The sequence below is a fragment of the Aythya ferina genome (assembly GCF_964211825.1).
Source record: "Aythya ferina genome assembly, chromosome: 10".
NCBI lineage: Eukaryota > Metazoa > Chordata > Aves > Anseriformes > Anatidae > Aythya > Aythya ferina.
The window spans coordinates 18,932,348-18,951,042 of NC_140306.1; the positions used below are offsets into that span (position 1 = coordinate 18,932,348).

The following is an 18,695-nucleotide window of genomic DNA, read 5'->3' on the forward strand; positions in this document are numbered from 1 at the left end:
GCAGCAGGGCAGGGCCGCCCTGGGCTGCTGCTGTGCTGGAAAACCTCCCTGCTCCTGTCTTTGGTGGAAAGCATTATCACCAGCACATCCTGGCATGTAATTTGCCTCATTTGTTATCATCTAGCATTGGCTGAATGCTTATGGTGCATTTCTGAGGTACTTGAAGAGGGTTGTGGTTTCTCGAGGAAACATAACTCATGGGGGGACAGGGGCGGGAGAATCCTGAAAGGTTTTGGCACAAATTGAATCAGTTATTACTGAACATGAACATAAACCTGTGCAGGCTTTGACATGAGTTCTGTGTGGCCCAGAGGCTGCGAGGAAGGCAATATGCCCGACGGGCAGGATTACCACTCGCAGGGCCTGGGCTTGGCCGCTCCTGCTTGCTGGGTGAGCTGCTTTACATCCCACTTGGGCGCAGACCACTTCGCTGGGTAGCGGGCAGGCATTGCTAACAGGAGCTGTCCCATCTCAGCTTCCTTCGCAGGGCACAGAAGCGGTGCCTGAGGGGATGGTGGCAGGGAGGGATGGAGTCTGCACAGCCGTCGCCCTCCTGTGCACCCCTGGCTGCTCTGAGCTGTGCCCCTGCCCATCTGCTTTCACCCACCCTCATCCTGTGAATCCTGAGGGGATTCCCTGCCACACGTGGCCTTGTTGTTTTAAGGCTCCATTTAATCCTGTCCTTGTAACTTTCCTTCTTTCTTTTTTTTTTCCTCCGCATTAAAACTCTTTGCTTTTCTTCTTTCATTTTTTTTATTTTTTTTAATTAGGCAGTGCGTTCTAACATCCCTGTATCAATAGACTCTAGCAGTAAAACGCTTTTACCGTGCACCCTTCCTGCACAGGTGGAGCTCAACAGCTGTCTCCAAACACGGGTGTACAGCTTTTGGTATCAAGAAGTGACAAGCAGCATGCCCAGTGACGCCCACAGAGTGAAAACCTGTGCAAGCAGCAGTCAACCGATTGGTACCGCGCTCCCAGCGAGTCCAGCTAGCTGTCCTACCGCAACTGCCAGCCCATAAACCATGGGAGGTGTGACACTCCCTCCCTCCACGGTGTTGTGTGAGGTGCTGTGTCTAGTTCACTGACTCCCTACTGCTGAGTTTGTGGGATCATGCAGAATAAATGGGATGGGGTGGTTCCTCATAACTGTTACTATTTTCATTCCCAAATTCTTTTGTACGCGATGACTGTCTTACTGCCCTTAATTCTATGGTATACCGTTACAAATGTAACCTGTTCATCTTTTTTTCCAGTGGGGGGAAAAAAAGTGAAATACTAGTGATTTTTATCCTCACATTTCCTTTTTTTTTTTTTTTTTTTTTTTTTAAAAAAAAAAAAGTTAACATAAACAGTGACCAAAATGATTTGTTTTGAAAATTCCCCCACAAGCCTATGCTTACACTTACAGTTTCTCTGAATGTTTCAGAGCAATGGTTCAAAGAATTGAGGCTTTCGTGGCAGAACAGGCTCAATCTGGTACTCTTTACCAATCTGGTAATCCTTACTTGACAGGCAAAAGCTGTTAAATGCTTTGAATCAGTTTCAGTGTATCTAAACACCTTTTTTTGGCACAAACAGTCCTGGAGCAGCACTTCAGAGAGCAGTTCCTGGGCAGCAGTGCTTCTTTCAATGCCCAAACTATCAAAGCTGGGTTGTACAGCATTAAAATGAAACCATTCACCCTGTACAGGTACATCTCGTATTGATCTATTTAGCCTTTTAAAAAAATATTATTTATTTACGACTATGCAATGCAAACAGCCAGTGTTATGGCCAGAGAAGAACTGCTGGGGAGGGGGCTGGGGGCAGTTCTGTGGCAGGTGGGACGGGGATGTTGCTGAGCCTCACTGGGCTGCACTGAGAGCAAAAGTTTCTGCTTTTGTCTGTGGTCTCAAGCAAATATATTGAATATTTTGGTTTGAATGTGCAATAAATATACACAGCTAGTGATTTTCAAACTTACTGTGCTATTAATTCTATTTTCATTAACTCTTGCATGCAGGGCCATTGTCATGCTCATTTCACACAAGAGTGCCCACGTCACTGGATCTCTGCAGTATCTTAAATGTGATTTCATGGTTTTCAGCCAGGGAAGAAGAAGCATCTTCAGCATACCCAACTTAAATATCAGATGGTGTCAGGCTGGCCACCAGCTGATTATACGTACATGCTAATGAAGCACATGGCAGCAGAGAAAATAGCATTTTGCTTGGGTACTTGCCTCAAGGCAGCAGTTTTCAAAATGCTCAGTTGGAATTAACTGATCTTTGATGACACTCACAAGGGCTAATATTACCAGAAGCTGCAGATAAGTGTTATTTAGAGATGAAATGCAGTACTTTGAAAGATTTTGTGTGCAACTGTTGCAGGAGTTCAGAACACAAAACCATAATTCTTTTTTTAAAGCTTTGGCCATCAGCATAAATGTGGAAACAAATCACCTCTGGAAAAATGGCATTTGTGTGTTGTGCTCTCAGGCTAAAAATAGAGCTGTGCCTGGATTATCCTTTCATCATGAAGTAGCAAATGTAGCACTCCCTTACCAGCCCTAAAAAAAAATAAAATTACATACAAGATGATGATGCAAAACCTTATCTTGTTGGCATATCTCATCAGGTCAGCAGTGAAGGTAGAGAAAGAGCATTATTTTTAGTCTTTAACCCATCTTCCCTGACCATGTACCAGATTTGACGAAAATGTTAGCTACCTATAAATACTGCAAATGTGCTTATTGAGCCTATAGCAAGATCTAAATCCCTAATCATCCTTAAGAGGGAAACTCTCTTATATATGCAGTCATTAAATATTACTGAGTAGTATGCCATCTAAAGGGCACGTTATTTTTCCATGTGTACACTTTAAACACTCTTGAGCTTGCAGAGAATCAAATTTTTCAGTCCTATGGAATGACATTTTGTTTTTTAACTTTTTTTTTTTTTTTTTACTGTAGGAAAAATATCTGTCATGGCTTATCTATCAGGCAATGAATGTGTTTGGGGTGGAAAGTTGAGGTCTGTTGCTTGTACTGATGGCACAGTTACAGCCTGAAATGTGCAAGAGGTGAGAAAATCCATAAACTTCATTTCTGAGGGAAAAGAAAAATATGTGAACTTAAGGCCCAAATCTGCCCTACCGTATTTATGCCCTCTAGTTCTTGTGTTGTTTTTTTGTTGTTGTTGTTTAGTTTTACAGACTCCTACTCCACTTTGTAAACAACTGTTGTGCTCTATTTGCTGAAAGCTAGCCTGCTCAGTATTTTGCATGCTGAACCCTTTCCAACTCAGACATAGTAAACTCTGCTTGAAACACAGATGGCGGAGTTGTTGTATGGAAGTATGCAAAGGTACCCGTCATTCAGGTTTTCTATGTTTTCATATAATTAAAAATTATCTTGTGCAGAAATCTCCACCTATTTGGGTTGCTGATCACTTTTTTTTAAAAACATAGTTTTAACCACTGCAGGAAAAAAAAAAAAAAAAAAAGCACATCAAGGATCTACACACATTTTATTGCTTCTTGATCTGTCTGAAAATAACAAAAGGAATAAAGAAATGTGGCAATTCTAAGACAATTCACTTCTGCTATTGAAGTCTCTTTGCAACTGAGAGGTCTAGTAGTCATCTACCCAATCCACCCAATTTGTACTGAATCTAAGAGTAGCTTTTGATTATTTTCTGTTGCTGATTTTGATGGAGGGAACTTTGGATTGTAGAGGGACTATGCAATGATCAACCACATACTGTTGTTCATTACCAGATTTGCTGATTAGCACTTCAGACGTTTTTTATTTTTATTTTTGGAAGTTAGTTCCTGAACACTGTTGTCTAAGCTAGTTGCCCTAAAACTTCTAAATATTATTCAAAAGCAGCTTATTTTTGATTACTGTCACAGTTTTATATAAATGCAGTCTTAAAATGCCTGGGATATCCTTCTGTGAGTCGGCATTGAAACAAATTGGCAAAGGTAGAAAACTTTGTGTACAGCTGTGCAATATGTAGATCCAGAAATGGGTTATGGATTTCATGGGACCACGGAGCTACTCCAAAACACGAAGGAAAAGCAATGTAAGGAAGATTGGTGAAGGAATTCTGGTTTCTGTGTTTTAAGAGAAGTTGACTGGAAAACTGCATTGCCCTGACCTGAAGTACCACAATCTGCAGTCACTGAATGAGATCTGAAGGGCAAGCAATACAACGGATATTTTTACTTTAACAAGGTAATCTTTGGAAGGAACTACTTGGCTCTGTTTCAGAAATGCAGAAACACAATGGAGCGTGCTGAGTCACGGTAATCCAGGGGGGATGTAGGTCCAACCAGAGAAAATGCAAATTAGAAAACAAGTAGTGTTTGTTTGGTGGTGGTTGTTTTTGGTTTTGGTTTTGTTTGTTTTGCTTTTTTTTTTGTTTGTTTGTTTGAGGAAAATCTTCATTGCACACCTGAGGAGTAATTTTTGAAGTGTTTCTGGGAATTTCACATGGCCTAATTCACTTTGATGTGAACAAACAATACTGTAATAATTAACTCTGTTACTAACGGGCACCCTACTGTTCGTGACCAGTGTGAGCAGAGGCGGTCAGGCTCCTTGCAGGCAGTACCACATCCGAAAGCCATCACAGCCCCAGCACAGGCTCACGATGGCTGCTTGCAGAGCCTGGCAGGGGCAATCTGGGCAACAGCTCGCTGCTTTTCCACATCACCGCTTTCACAGTGCTCGACTACTCACTCAGTAAACAAGGAGCTTTTCCTATCTGTGAGTAATTAAATATATATATATATACACTAATGTTTATTAATCTCTTATTATCTAAATAACTTGATTTTGCATAATAATGAGCTAGCTGTTCAGCTCCTTTCAATCACTAGTAAAAACGTGCTTGGGCTCAATGTGAAATCCTGTGCAGAGATTAAGGGAAGGATTTCCATGCACTTGAGCTGAATCAAACATGCCTGTTCCTGTCAAAGGATAGCTTTCCAGAGCCTGTTGCTGGCAATTCATTCACGTAAAGCATGTCCGCAATAGAGCTTTACACACTTGATGGCAAATTTTTGTTGTGACAGTTAGCTGAAACTTTTTAATCGCATCCTAATGCGATTCTTCAATCAATGCGTTTGCATCCTTCAGGTACTTGTATACTCTAGTTAATTTCACACGCTATTTATTTATTCATTACTTATTCTCATGCCTAGTGCTCCAACTGTTTAAACTACCTTTTTTCCCCCATTGTGCTGATTAGTTTTGACCTACCTCTTTCACTTCTCTATATGAATTAGCTTGAGACTATTGTCTCAGCACAGCATCTGAAAGTACAGAAGTGATGGCCTGGAGCAGAGAACAGTAGAAACACTGTTTTGATCACTGCCACCACCACTGGAACAGAAAGAGATTAGTCAGACGTGTTGACTTTCCTTATTTGCTCTGCAGTGGTAGAGTTAACTGCTGGCTCTCCTATGCTATTCACGGCAACTGCATTTAACTTGAAACACTAATGGAAAATGGAAGTACATTGCATTTGTTCAAAACGTGAAGAGCTGAGGAAAAACTGTTCTGTGCATTTGTTTCAGCAGCTATGCATCACGTCTTTCATTACCGCATATATTTTACAGCAATTTAGGCAGTGTATGCCAGCTGATGAAGTAATAATCAGGATCATATTACATCAACCTCTAAAAAACAACTTCACTTTTTTTTTTAGGTCAAAAAAGTCAAGTGTTAGGGAAAAACTTTGTGCTCAGTTTGGTTTAAAGATACATTTTAGTTTTATACACTGGGTCCTAACAGCATCAAACATGGCTTAAATGGGTAGAATGTTAGTCAACAGTACCAGCTCTTTGACATTCCTACAAATTTCGTAGGAGTTGGGAAGTTCAGACTCTACCTTGCTTTCTTATCCCTCCTCTTTACCCTCCTCCCCTCTCCTCACTTTAGGCAGCTTCTGCAGGAGGAACCACTTGTGCACTGAAGAGTCCAGATGTGAATCAGGCTTCATGTGACAGTATTTCAGGATGCCAGGATCGATTTACCACTGTCTCACCTAGCAGTCTGTGGGTAGCTGTTGGGACTACTGCGATGACAGATACCTCTCTAAGGACACCTTATTAAAGGGAGCAGGACGTATAAGGCCATGTATGAAGGTAAGCATAAAGCACTGTATGCACAGAGTATTGAACCCCCTCACAGAACTGGGACTTGGAATTGCAGATTTGATCCTTCTCTCTGCTCTGGTTTATAATCAGCTATGTAATACATAATTTTAAAATAATCAGCTTAACAACATTTATACAAAAGTTCTTATGTCCAATGAGTTTTTTTTTCCAGTAACATTCTCCTATTTCAGTCACCAAAATACAGTCCTTAGCAGCAGTATGACTTGCGGTAGCTTTGTTTTAAGGATGCTTTTATACAACAGCCTGAAATAGAATAGTTTAGTTTTCCAGCGCATATAAACCTTCTTCACATAGTGGTTTTAAGTGTTTGAAACAAACTAGTAGGAAAAAAAAAAATCAAATTTCAGTAACTCCATACATGCAATAAGAACAAATCTGATTTGTGTTGCAACAAACCATGCATTGCTATCTGATGCTTCCAATAATTCCTATCACAGCTCATCTTCCCAGAATGATTTCATAAAATATACAACAGCATGTTAGATGAAATCTGCTTTCTTGACTAAATCCAGCTGTCTCATCTGCTGGACTCAAAGCTTAGCAGGGGTCTGAAAGCCAAGCCAGGCACTGATGCTTCTGGAGTTGAAGAACTTTGTTTAGGAAACTCAGGGGAATGTTCCCACTGAAGCTCAGTTGAACCTGACACACTTGTCTGTTTTAATTGGTACATTTGAGACTTTCTTCCTCTTCCTTCTTTTTTTCTTGCACATATCATGTATTCTATACAGACTACTTTGTAAAACCAGGAGATGTTGCACCAGCTGTCTGTACCTGTTGAGGAGTCCAGTCTGCTGGTTACCAAAAGAGACAGCAAGAGCAGCCTTTTGGAAGAAGGATGGTATGGCATTTCAAATTGCCACTGTATCGGATTTGGAAATCCAGCAGTGTAAATATAAATAACATGGAAATTCTAAGTGTGTGTTCCTAACATCTCTTTATATGCATTTGACAGCAAGAGGTTTTTCTTTGCATCTGTTCCCTCTGGTTGGAAGGACGCTGGACACAAAAGCACAAAGGGGAACTAATGGTTAAGAACGCAAAACCCTCTGCCAACCAGAAGAACTCCAGCACAGAACACCTCTTGAGCTATGGTAAAACTATTGTATGTACCTATGGTGGAGCTCTATTACCTTCTGCATAGAGTAAAGCATAGAAACGACAAACAGCAATTCTTGTGACATTATTTTAATCAGGTGTCTGCCACAATCCTAGATCTGAGTAACGCAGCACAGTGGAGAGCATTTTTAATGCATAAAGCTAATAGGCTGTGAGCGTGGCACCAAGTGCTCAGAGTCCCATTTAGAAACATGAACATTTGGCTAGTCCCGTTTTCTCTTACAGAGAAATCTCAGCAGGTCTCAGGTTTCATACTATCAGGAAGATTTGAAAGCACACCTTCCTGCATGGAAGGGCACAGAACAGAAATAATTCTCCTGGGATGCGGATCAGCACTGAAGCAATATTCTATTTTCAGAGCTCTACTGGACTGTTTCCAAGACCACCATGACACAACTCCTTCAGTATGGGTGGTAAACATGTCTCTACTGCAAACTTTTCTGCACTGTTTGCTGTGCATTCTTTAACCATGGTTGCTTTAGTGGAAGGATTCTCTCTGCTGCCACCTCATCCTTGGACCCCTCTCTGAATATACACATGGAAAAAAGCAAACAATGTGCTTTGCTGAACAGATGCCATTTACTAGGTGGAGCTTGCGGATAGTCAAGGTAAGAAATAATCTGATCGTTATACGAGTGCTAAACCACAGCATAATTACTTTCTGCTTTGAGCCTTGTCACTTAATCATGCTGCTTCCAATTACAAGGAAGTAAATGCCTGTACCTGTCATGGGTAAGGCAGTCACTAGTGGAAAGATGGAACTGGGTTAGCACCCTTAGATAAAAAACTAATTATCCAGTATTGATATTTTTTTAAATGAACTGAGCATTACTGCCTTCCTCCATGGAGACACGATCAAGGCTGCTTACAGTGTTGTGTGAGAGGGACTATATGGATATGGCAGAACAGATGCTGCAGTATCTCTCTCGAGCATCTGCTTATCACAATATATTGTGAAAGCACACAGACATTAACGACAAAATTCAGGTACTTTTGCTTAAGTAGCACTTGGGACCCTGTGAACAGAGGTTCTGCTTTTAACACTTTATGATCAAAGCCATATTTTATTTTTGAAGTTTTGTAAGTTTGAAGTTTTTTGTAATGCTAAAAGTAATTTTTCAGGGTATCTCCCCAAATCATATCTGTTGACACCTTACCAAACTGTATTTACACAAGAAATGAGGTGTTTAAGAGCAGTAGAGACCACCCTCCCGAACGTCCAGACTTAGGAGCAGCAATTAAAACTTAAGCTCAGAAACCAGCTCCAGAGCAAGCAAGTTCCTGCATGTTCATCAGTATTGTTTTAAGTAAGGATGCCCCCCTTCCCCAGCAGTGACATCCTGTATATACCAAACCTCTTTATCAAAAATCACAGTTAATGATGGCTTTTTATTATCTTTAATCACTTTAACTTTAATCACAATTAATTTATTTTTTTAACGTGGTCTTGACTTTATTTCAATATGGGTACTATTTTCCTGTAAAATTCAGTTCTTTATTTTGGAGAAAGTAAAGTCCGTTCACTATAAGAGTTGCTTAAATTGCTTTATTAAGTAAATCAAATGTGTACAAGTAAATTCATACCGAATGTTCAATACAAGCATACTTAACATGTTTATATCTAGGATCCCGTCTTATTGTCAGTTTAAATACTGCCTGATGTGGGCCTAATATATCAATGCTGTAAGATGTCCAACGCTTAACATAGTTTCCACATCCTACAGTACAGGGTGTCTAGACGAAACCCTACCAGAACCATCGCAGCACTGCAGTGTAATTACATTAAAAAAAAGCTATCAACTACTTCGTAACTTGCAATCCCATAATGGCCATGCAATCATTCACTCACTGAAAATTTCTCTCTTGTAGGACTGGAAGTAATCCATGTCTGAGAGCATGTTTTATCGGGAGTGCCTGTACCTGCTTAGAAACCACCAGCTTTCAAGGGAGTGGTGAGTCAATCCTTGGAAACTTCAGTTTTTCAACTTAAAATCCACAAAGTCAGAGGAAAGTTGCCTGTTCGTAAGTACCCAGTTCTAGTACTTCAACTCTGTTAAGAAGCGTGTAACACCTCTGTCCTAATTGTAAGGGAATTCAATCTTGCTCTTGGAGTTTTCTTCCAAACACGGCCTTTTCTTTGCAGGCTATCACAACCCTAATGCTGCTAAAATGGTATCCTGAAATGCAATATTTCCCCGTACTGCTAGCTGGAATTCCGTATTATGCTTGAGTTCGGTACCAACTATGCTGACACACCAGTTTCAGTAAACTTCAATATGCTTAGAGGTCATTTCTCCTCACATGCCAAAGCTGCAGAGGTTAGGATGGAGCCAAAATGGTCCTGGTGTTATAATAAAGCCCTAAGAAAGGCAGCAGGTTGTATAGTTACCTCCTTGTGAGCAAAATCCCTGCCCTAAAACTATGCAACCTACTACCTCTTCCTAGGAGCCCAATGCTTCCTTTTTGCAGTTCTTCTTATGTAGCAGCTCTTTGGGAAGTCACCTTAGCTTACCAGCTGCTTTTGGCCTCCTGCATTTTTAGGCCAGGGCATGTCCTGTAAGTCTGCACTGTTCACTAAGTGGTTAACCAGTTCACCGCTCCTGGCTTAAATACTCTTGAATGGCTCCATCTTCTCTCTTACTATGCTAGATTTTCAGTCCCAAAAGTATTTTCATGCTTTTTTCTTTTGTTGTTGCTAGAGCAAGATACTAGCTGCTCACTCTGCTGCAGAAGCAGCTAGACTTGAGTACACCTAAGACTTAAGGGGGAAAAAAGAATACAGTAAGCTTTAAATCTCTTTTATAAAAACATAACTACTTCAGAGAAAATTTACAATTCTGGATCTTGGGCGCCCGAACTTCATAGTTTTACACTCCTAAACAGCTCAGGGGTGAGTTTTGGCCATTCAACACTTGAATCTTTGTATTACATTGTTTAAGTCTCACTTGCTAGAAGAGCTAGAGAAAAATAAGCAGACATATTAATAAAGCATAACTATAAGTTTTCCTTCCAACATCTACTAAACAAGTGAAGTAGTGGAATTTTAATGCATTACAGGAATTTGGGTCTCAAAACAGTTCAAGTCACAGTGTACGTGCCTGAGCCACCAGAACTTTTAGATTAAACACCAAACTGTTTTAGAATAATTTCTGGTCTGTGGGGTATTCCACTCCATAGCTAGTAAAAGATACATTTTCAATATCCTGTCAGCACCGTGCCACTCACCTTTGAAGAAATGTCACAGCAGTCGAATACCATTTAGGGTTTGCACCATCCATACCGATTGTTAATCAGTGACAGAATTTACAGGATTAATTTCATACTTTACAACCCAGAACTTATCCAACAAAACTATATTTACTCACTCGACGTGGAAATGAATGACTACAAAGGACCGCAGTTTGTTTTACTCCTCAGGGAAGGCAATAGATTGTATAGTTATCTCCTGAACAGGGTAAAATAACTACCCTACAACTATACAATCTACTACCTCACTCTGACAGAGAAGCGTGTACTTAAGATCTTTGCTGAAGTAGCTAACCATAGCCTCATTCTGAAGAGTATTGATATTTGATGCTTCATTTAGCAACGTTAAAGAACAACTTATCAGAACATCAATCATTTGTAGCTGATTACCCAACCTTAAAGGAATCAATCTATTTTTATTTTTATTCTATATTAATTTTTCTCCTCTAAAGAATGACAACCTAGATTTTTCTAAGAATTACAGAAATCTAAATGCAATTACCTGTAGGTGCTGCAGAAATATTTCTCCTATAAAAAAAAATCCAAGTACAGAAGCTCAGTAGAATCTGACATTGAACTTTAAAAGTGAAGTGTTTCCACTGTTGACTTTCTGCCGCTTTAGGAAAGACAGTAGATTGTATAGTTATCTCCCAGTTGTGGGTATGACCCTAAAACTATACAACCTACTACCTCATCCCACAGTGCAGGCATCTTCACAGGTGATGTCGGAAGATCGTTGCTTTAACAGAGACAAGTTAAGACAGCTGCAAACAGCATTTACAATGGAGGATACCGATTACAGAAAAAACATTCCTCTTTCTCCCCAGTCATGCAATGAAGTTATCTTAAATGTAAATTACTTAATTTCAAAATTTTACCAACTGTTTGGTCTTAATATATTAAACTCTAGACACTTAGCAAGCTGTAGTAGTTACAGCAACTACAGTCATCAAACCTTTCTGTTACAGGAAAAGCACTGTTAGTGTTCCACAGATGTAACCTCTCGTCTGAGGTTAGAAAACAATGCCTATCAGAAACATCACACACAGACCTAAATTTCTTCTTCTTTAGAACTTTAAAGTAATAAAATCTAGGACTGTTAATAGCTCAAAGAAAATCACGTACTTTCTAAAATAGTATTTTGTGGGTTTTCTGTTAGTCTGAAATGGCGTATGGTTCTGTGCACAGGGCTTCTTGTATTATAAACAAAACTTATTAAGGCCCATACTCTGACACTTAATTGTTAAACTGCCTTACCAAAAGGCCACTTAAAATATACTTTTTTTTTTTTTTACGTCAGAAACCAATGCGTTTCTCTCACTGCCCCAATAGAACCTTAAAGCCATCTACATTACCATAGCTCAACATGACCTTGAAGTAAAGATTTTAAAATATTGAAATAAAAATACTTGCCAGACTGATGTGTGACTTACAATCCCCTTCTTAGCAAGGACATCTTGAGAACAGAGCTGAAGAGGAAAACTGATCGTTTTGTCAGTGTAATTTATAAGATTGCTGAAAGTGTTTACAGAAATGCACAGTTTTTCAAACATTAAATACGTGTCGTACTAGTACTTCATCCCAATTCTAAGCTGAGGTTTTCAGACCAGTCATCAAACAAAGCCTTGATAGAACAAGAGCTCCTAATGCATGTTAATGTCCTTGCCAAAAAACACAACGCGTGATCCAATGCATTAATATACAAAGGGATGACGTTATTCCTTGAACGGAGAAAAAAAATAAAAGTACTTTCCAACCCCCTCAGTGCTTTACTCCAGAAACCTTTAGACAAATACTGATGACAAAATTTGGTGAATCACTCCTAATATCTTGCTTGTAACTGGTTAGAAATCCCATTATTGGCTTTTGTTGACTTACGTGCCTATTGGAATGGGTACTTTACCATGCACAGATGGACACAAGCAGTTGGTCCCCATGTCCAAAACAAATAAATTAGAACAGTAGCAGTGGGACAAAGTCAAATGGCTATGAAGCACTGGCACATACCACATCCTTTTTGTGAACTCAGGCAGAGGTCCTGCTGTCAAGCAAATATTCAATGGAGTTGCTGGCAGTCCTTTCATAGCTCCTTGTTTCTGCACCTAAACCTTCAACTGACTTGCAAAATTCATGTAAAGATCCAGTTCCTAAATGGGAAACAGAGCCTGCTTGAGACCTCAGTGCGCTGAGCCTAGCTACAGGGAGCATCGACTCGCTGCTCATCACTCAGTGCTTCCATGAAGTCCAAGATCTTTAATTTCAGGTGGAACTTTAAGACGGAGCTGCTGATTTCCTACACCCAGCAAGAGCAAGGTATGCCAAAAATATAAAATGTATTAAATATGCATGACACTTGTGAGTTACCTTTTTTAAATGAACCCTGAAAGGCATTAAGATTACTTTCTTGTTTCACCACTTCTAGATAGAAGTTAGCTGAAAACCTAACCAACTTGAGAAGATGCATCCTTTCTGTTTTGTAGTTGTCTATTTCTACTGACAGTACGACTTCCCAATCAAGTTCTGTTATAAGACATTTTAAATCATTTTCTACTGCCACCATGACATTTTCTTGTTATTTGCAGCTCCTCAATCCATAAGCATTTGTCTGCTTTCAGCTGCCTGAAACAAGAGCCATTCATCTATTACCAGTCTGGAAGGGCTATGTGTTCCTTAAGGTCATAAATGTCCTTGAAAAAATATTTTGAATGACATCCAGTTGTTAACCTGTTGTTACATACAGCAGTCTGGCTTGAGATTGATTATAAAGTGCACACAGGGCACTAGAAAAACCTCATTCTGTAACAGATATGCCTTATGAAGGATCATCATGTATCCTGTCTTTTAACTACCTGAGAAAAGCACTTTTATTGACTTGACATCACTCAGATAGGGTACCTACTATTTTTAATTTGGCTTAATGCTAGAAGGGTATAGAATTAAAAGAACCCAAGCTCTAGTCGAAATTGTCTATTGAAAGTGTATTCACACAAAGTCTAGCTCTTAGTGGTTTGCTTCATGATGGTCCTGACGTTTTGGGGTTTATAAGAAGTAAACACACAGGTTATTTCTAACAGTTTCTAAAAGCCCTATCACCTAAGTTGCACTGTCCTTTCAAGGAAAGGGAGCCGCCAGGTTTCCCTGCAGGTCCGCTGTATGCCTCTTCCCTGACACGATACATCATGCTTTCCTGGCAGGCACACAAGCAGAGAACCTTGAGGTGCGGCACGCTGGATAAATTATACTCCTGGCACAGCCTCTACTGACTTGGTATCATCTTAGCTTGAGGTGAATCTGTTCCTGCACACAGCCCTGCTGCTGAAGTCACCCTGCTGGTGACATCATGCCCGAGCATACAGGCAGGAGTTTCAGGGCTGGCTACCTGCACATTCTGTACTTCAGCAATGAACACTTAGACAATTAATTTTTTTTAGCTTTTAAAAATACGTAATTAACTCTTTTTCCCTTGCAGCGCTGTGTCCAAAGGATATTTTTCCAGTCACCGTGTGCTTTTATTTAAACATCCCCGAAGCAGTGAAAGTGAAGAAAACACCACTACTTGTGCAAGTTTCCCACAGCACCCACAGGGACGACTGCGTTTGCTGCCAAACGAGTGCGCTGCCGCTGCCTCCGCCAGCTGAGGGCTGAGGCCCCAGCCTGTGCTCTGCTCTAACCACACGATGGAGCTCCAGCGTTTACGTTACAAGCATTAACACCGCTTCCTCGCCCCTTAACTTCATCGTCTGCACTGGAGCTACACTTTAGCTCGCACCAACTCTCGGTGAGTGCATTTCTGCCTCCTTCTCCATGGTCCTGCCCGTCAAGCTCCCCCGCTGGCTGCACCCAGACTTACAACTCACTTTTCCTGGGTCGGTTTCACTGGTTTGGGGGCTGGGGATACAACAGTGTGAGTAACACAAACTTAACTAGGCTTCGAATTGCTTCCCTTCCACCGACCCTGTGCTGCCACCACATACTGTGTCCATACATCATCGCTCTCTCCAAAAGAGTTTAAGTTCACATAGTTACTGAAATTAAAGTTTTAATTAGTGTGAACTAAAGTCAACCCTTCTGTATTCGCATTTTGATTGTACCTTCCTTTTATTAATACAGTGCTCATCTTGCCATTTGCATCCAAGACAAGTGACAGTAGTAGAATCTAAATGGGCTCTAGCTTTCTGAAGCACACTTTAAGTTTTTGGTGTGTTTTTTTTTTTTTTTTTTGAACTATGTGCTTGAAACCTCTGAAACGTTCCTAAACTGTATAGGAAAAAAACTCCTGATGAATTCTTTATCTTCTAACTTGATTTTGTCCAATTCACAGCACAGGAGAAATAACCTAAAGCAGAAAGCATGTTTGTAAAACCAATACTTCTTACCCTAACTATCCTTTACTGACATCTATACGTGATATAAACAGATGCTTTGAGGCATATAATGAATGCTATAGTACCTCCTTAAATGAAAAGACCATTTTGCAACTGTAAATGCGTAAGTGGCTTGTTACAATAGACTTTGATTCTAATGCTTAATTTCAACTTTAAAACTCAGAAGATAAAATTAAATGTAGCAGAAAAGTCAAAGCTGTAAGCTTAAAATAAAATAAAACTATGTGAAGATTGAAACTGAACAGGTGAAGGGCGTTGTTTTTTTCGTTATGCCACGTAAATTCACCTACAGTGAAACGAGGCACTGACCAAGAAAGTAAACATTGTTTAATCAGAACATAAGCCTTGCCAAGCGAAGGCCAGAGGCCTTCTCAGGAGTTCTCCAAAACTTACAATTTAGTTCCTTTATTTGGACGCAGTAGTCAATTAAGCAGCAATACAATGGATTAAGTGTAACTAAACAATACCAGAATACTCATTTGAACTGGCAAATTCTACAGAGGGGAGAAAAGAACACGAGCAGTTCCAGTGCCCGCTATACTAAGATATAGGTGGGCTCAAACTCTAAGCATGAGCAGCAGCAAAGTCAATACAGCTGGAAAAGGATTTGTATCCACTACAGTATTTCTTTGTATTTTTCATACAGCAGCATAAGATTAATGCCTCTGTCATCAATAACATCTTTGACATTCCTGATTGAGACACTAGACAAAGATTTTCACAAAATCTACATTCCCCACTTATGTTTAATTGCTTTAATATAAAACATCCTGATTTTAAATAATTATAACGTGAAATATTACTGGTTTGTTCCATTTTCAATTATGTTTAATTTTCATTTATTTTTCTGATCATACAGTTACAGAAAGAATATAGATATCCAAAAACCATAGCTTGAAAGAAATCTGAAGTCCCTGCTCATGCACGGAATGAAGCAAATCTGCAGAAAAGTAAAGTCTGTGATCATGATTAATAACTCTTGAACATGAACAAAGAATGAACATAACGCAAATTGCAGCATCTTCTCAAATTTTTACATCTGTAATAAGCCATCTATATGTAAGTGATCATAATTCTTTAGTTCTGGACTTAGACTATATAAATGAATGGTTCATAGGCCTAGTTTAATTCTTTCTATGCTAGTCAAAAATAAGTACTGTTAACGTATTTCAGTGACTTACACAAATTGCCTCTTGCTGTATCCATATACAGCAACACTTCAAAAAATACTATTAGTAATCACATTGGAGAAGTAGCTTACTGTTTAATAAAGACAAGTAAAAAAGCAGATGTAGTCTGTCCAAATCAGTGCATAATCAGTGCTCCAGCACAGAAAAAAGGTTGACTACTTACTATGGCACCACCACAGCAGAGCACTACTTCACTTGACAAACCAGACTAAAGAAAAGCCTCTGGAAGCTTTTAAGCTTTTATAAATACTTTGTAAGTACGTATACATGCACATTTATCTACATAAAGATGCTGGAAGTAGAGATTATTGAAAAATAAGCCAGTGAATTTCTTTACAGTATGCAAACTGACCTCACCTTTTGCAGACACGTTAATTCTGGATCCTGTTGACTGAGAGTATGTTACATGACAGAAGAATCATTTTCATGTTTCTCATTCAGCGTACAGTATTCCCTGCACAATAGTGGGAAGGTTGGCTAAAGCCTCAGTAACATTAGGTAACACTTCACAGTAAGAAAACGATTACCCTAAAACGTCTTATTTTTCACAAATCCTGTTGAATGTATGTTTGTCAGCCAGTGCTTTGGCAATACAAATATGTAAGTGAGTATGCCTCGGTTTAGCCACAACTGCCAACACCACGTAGGTCTCAAGGCATTTCTCAATGGAAGCCATCACTTAGCTCTTCCTGCTTCAAACACGAGTGTACGTTCATCAGTACACAGACGTGCATTTATTCACTGTATTTGTCTCTTAGCATTTACTAGTGGTAAGTAAGCTATGCTTTTGTTCCTGCAAGGCAGGTTAACTTATCAGAATGTAGGCTACTAAGGGGAAAAAAGTGGAAGAAATAGACCTAACTGATACTGCTTCAATTTACCCAAACAGTTAATATCAGTTTTCTCCCAAAGAAGAGCAATTAAGGAAAAAATCCCTTTTACCTATTAAGAGAGCATGTTACAGACAACTTGTTTGGCTTACAGTTTGCATGTTAATATAAATACACGAATTCAGCAAATAACGATGCTAATACACATAATGTTTTCAAGAATACTGTGTTATATTAATTGCTAATATAATTAGCTATTGCCTATTATAAGTCATGGGAGCCTTTTATTTAGGAATGAAACGTTTCCACTACTAAGCAACAGAGGAAGACACAGAACTCATTTATCAAAAGGAAGGTAAAAACAAGGATTCTCCTTGGTGGCGTTAGTAGCAGTAGTAGGGAAACGAAGCAAGTAATTTGATTTGTCTTTGTTTCTTTTTGCCAAGTCTCTAATCTTATTACACAAAATAACTTCTTAGCGTGACCCACAGAAATTGATGTTGCATTCCAAGGCACTTGGTGAGAAGTGCAGCAGAGAAGTTGCAACCAACAATTTAGAAAAATATAAACTGCCACACAGCTGTTTAATAAGTCCATCTTCATGAAGATGGCTACTGTAGAGCAAAAAAAGAGAATTACTGAATTATTTCATAAAGCTGCCTGGACTGGGAAGTTTGAGGAGTCCCCGTAGGTAAGCCCCGGGCTAAGTTCAGTCTATTCAACACTGGAGCAGCACAGGTCGGCTCTGCAGATGGGGAGCCTCGCAGCTACACAACTGCTTCAGCGACGTCCCCCTGGCAGCTGGGGCTGAGAACGAACTGGAAGCAGGAACGCGATGCTCTATGTATTAAACACCCCTCGGGGACCCGTCATTGTTTACGCGGGGCCAACTTCACCTCCCGGCACTCTGCCGCGCCGTTACCTTCGGCCTCAGCTCACTACACGGACCCCGCCGCCAGGCGCTGCCCGCGCCGATCCCCGGGGGCCGCCCCGCGCTCCGCCCCGCCTCACCCCGAGCCGCGGCTCCCAGCGGGCGGCGCTCCCCCGGCACCCGAGCGAGGCCCAGGGAGGGCCCGGAGCCTCCCCGCTCGGCGCCGCGGCCCCGTCCCGGCCCTGCCCCCCCCCGGGCCTGCCCCCGCCGCCCCCCGCCCGCACGCCCTTGCGAGCGGAAGTGACGTACCCGCGCGCTGACGGCATCCGCGGCCTATGGGCGGCGGGCGCCCAGCCCGGGCCGCCAATCAGCAGCGGCGGGGGGCGGCACTTCCGGGCCTGCCACCGGGGCCTGCGGACGGGGGGCGCGGGGCGGGGGCGGCCCGGGCACGGGGAGCGCCGGCGGGGACGGGCCCGCCCGCAGCCGCCCCCCCCCGCGGGGAGGCCCCGGGAGGCGCCGCGCCCCGCCCCCTGCCGACCCGCGCGGCTGGGCCGGGCCCTCCGCCGCCCGCAGCGCCCAGCAGGGCCCGGGCCCGGCTCCCGCCGCTCCCCGGCCCCTCCCGCCCGGCCCCGCGGCGCGATGGCCGCCCCGCGGCGCCGCCCGGTACCTGCGGCGGGGTGACCCGGAGCCGCGCCGGGACCCGGATGGAGTCGCGGCCGCTCCTGCCGCCGCTCGCCGCGGGGCACCACGGGAAGGCGCGACGCGCCCTGCTCCGCCCGCACCATTGGCTGGCGGGCCGCGAGCCCCGCCCCCGGGCGCCGCCGGCCGACGCGTCCATCACCCGGCTCCCCGCGCGCTCATTGGGCGGAGAGCCGCGCGGCACCGCCCC

At 41.8% G+C, this 18,695-nt stretch overlaps 2 long non-coding RNA genes and 1 pseudogene across 3 annotated transcripts; 2 read left to right on the top strand and 1 right to left on the bottom strand.

The window, feature by feature from the left end:
• The first annotated feature begins 2,935 nt into the window (after nucleotides 1-2,935).
• On the top strand, nucleotides 2,936-9,649 carry LOC311442083 (annotated as a pseudogene). The gene is made up of 4 exons: nucleotides 2,936-3,063; nucleotides 5,930-6,049; nucleotides 6,915-7,029; nucleotides 7,453-9,649. The product of its transcript is annotated as an uncharacterized misc_RNA (transcript).
• A 2,153-nt stretch (nucleotides 9,650-11,802) lies between these two features.
• Nucleotides 11,803-14,874, top strand: LOC311441881. The gene is made up of 2 exons (XR_014696317.1): nucleotides 11,803-12,843; nucleotides 14,000-14,874. It is a non-coding gene; the product is annotated as an uncharacterized lncRNA (long non-coding RNA).
• A 100-nt stretch (nucleotides 14,875-14,974) lies between these two features.
• Nucleotides 14,975-18,690, bottom strand: LOC311441879. The gene is made up of 2 exons (XR_014696315.1): nucleotides 18,474-18,690; nucleotides 14,975-16,559 (listed from the first exon to the last, which is right to left on the bottom strand). It is a non-coding gene; the product is annotated as an uncharacterized lncRNA (long non-coding RNA).
• Nucleotides 18,691-18,695: the final 5 nt, after the last annotated feature.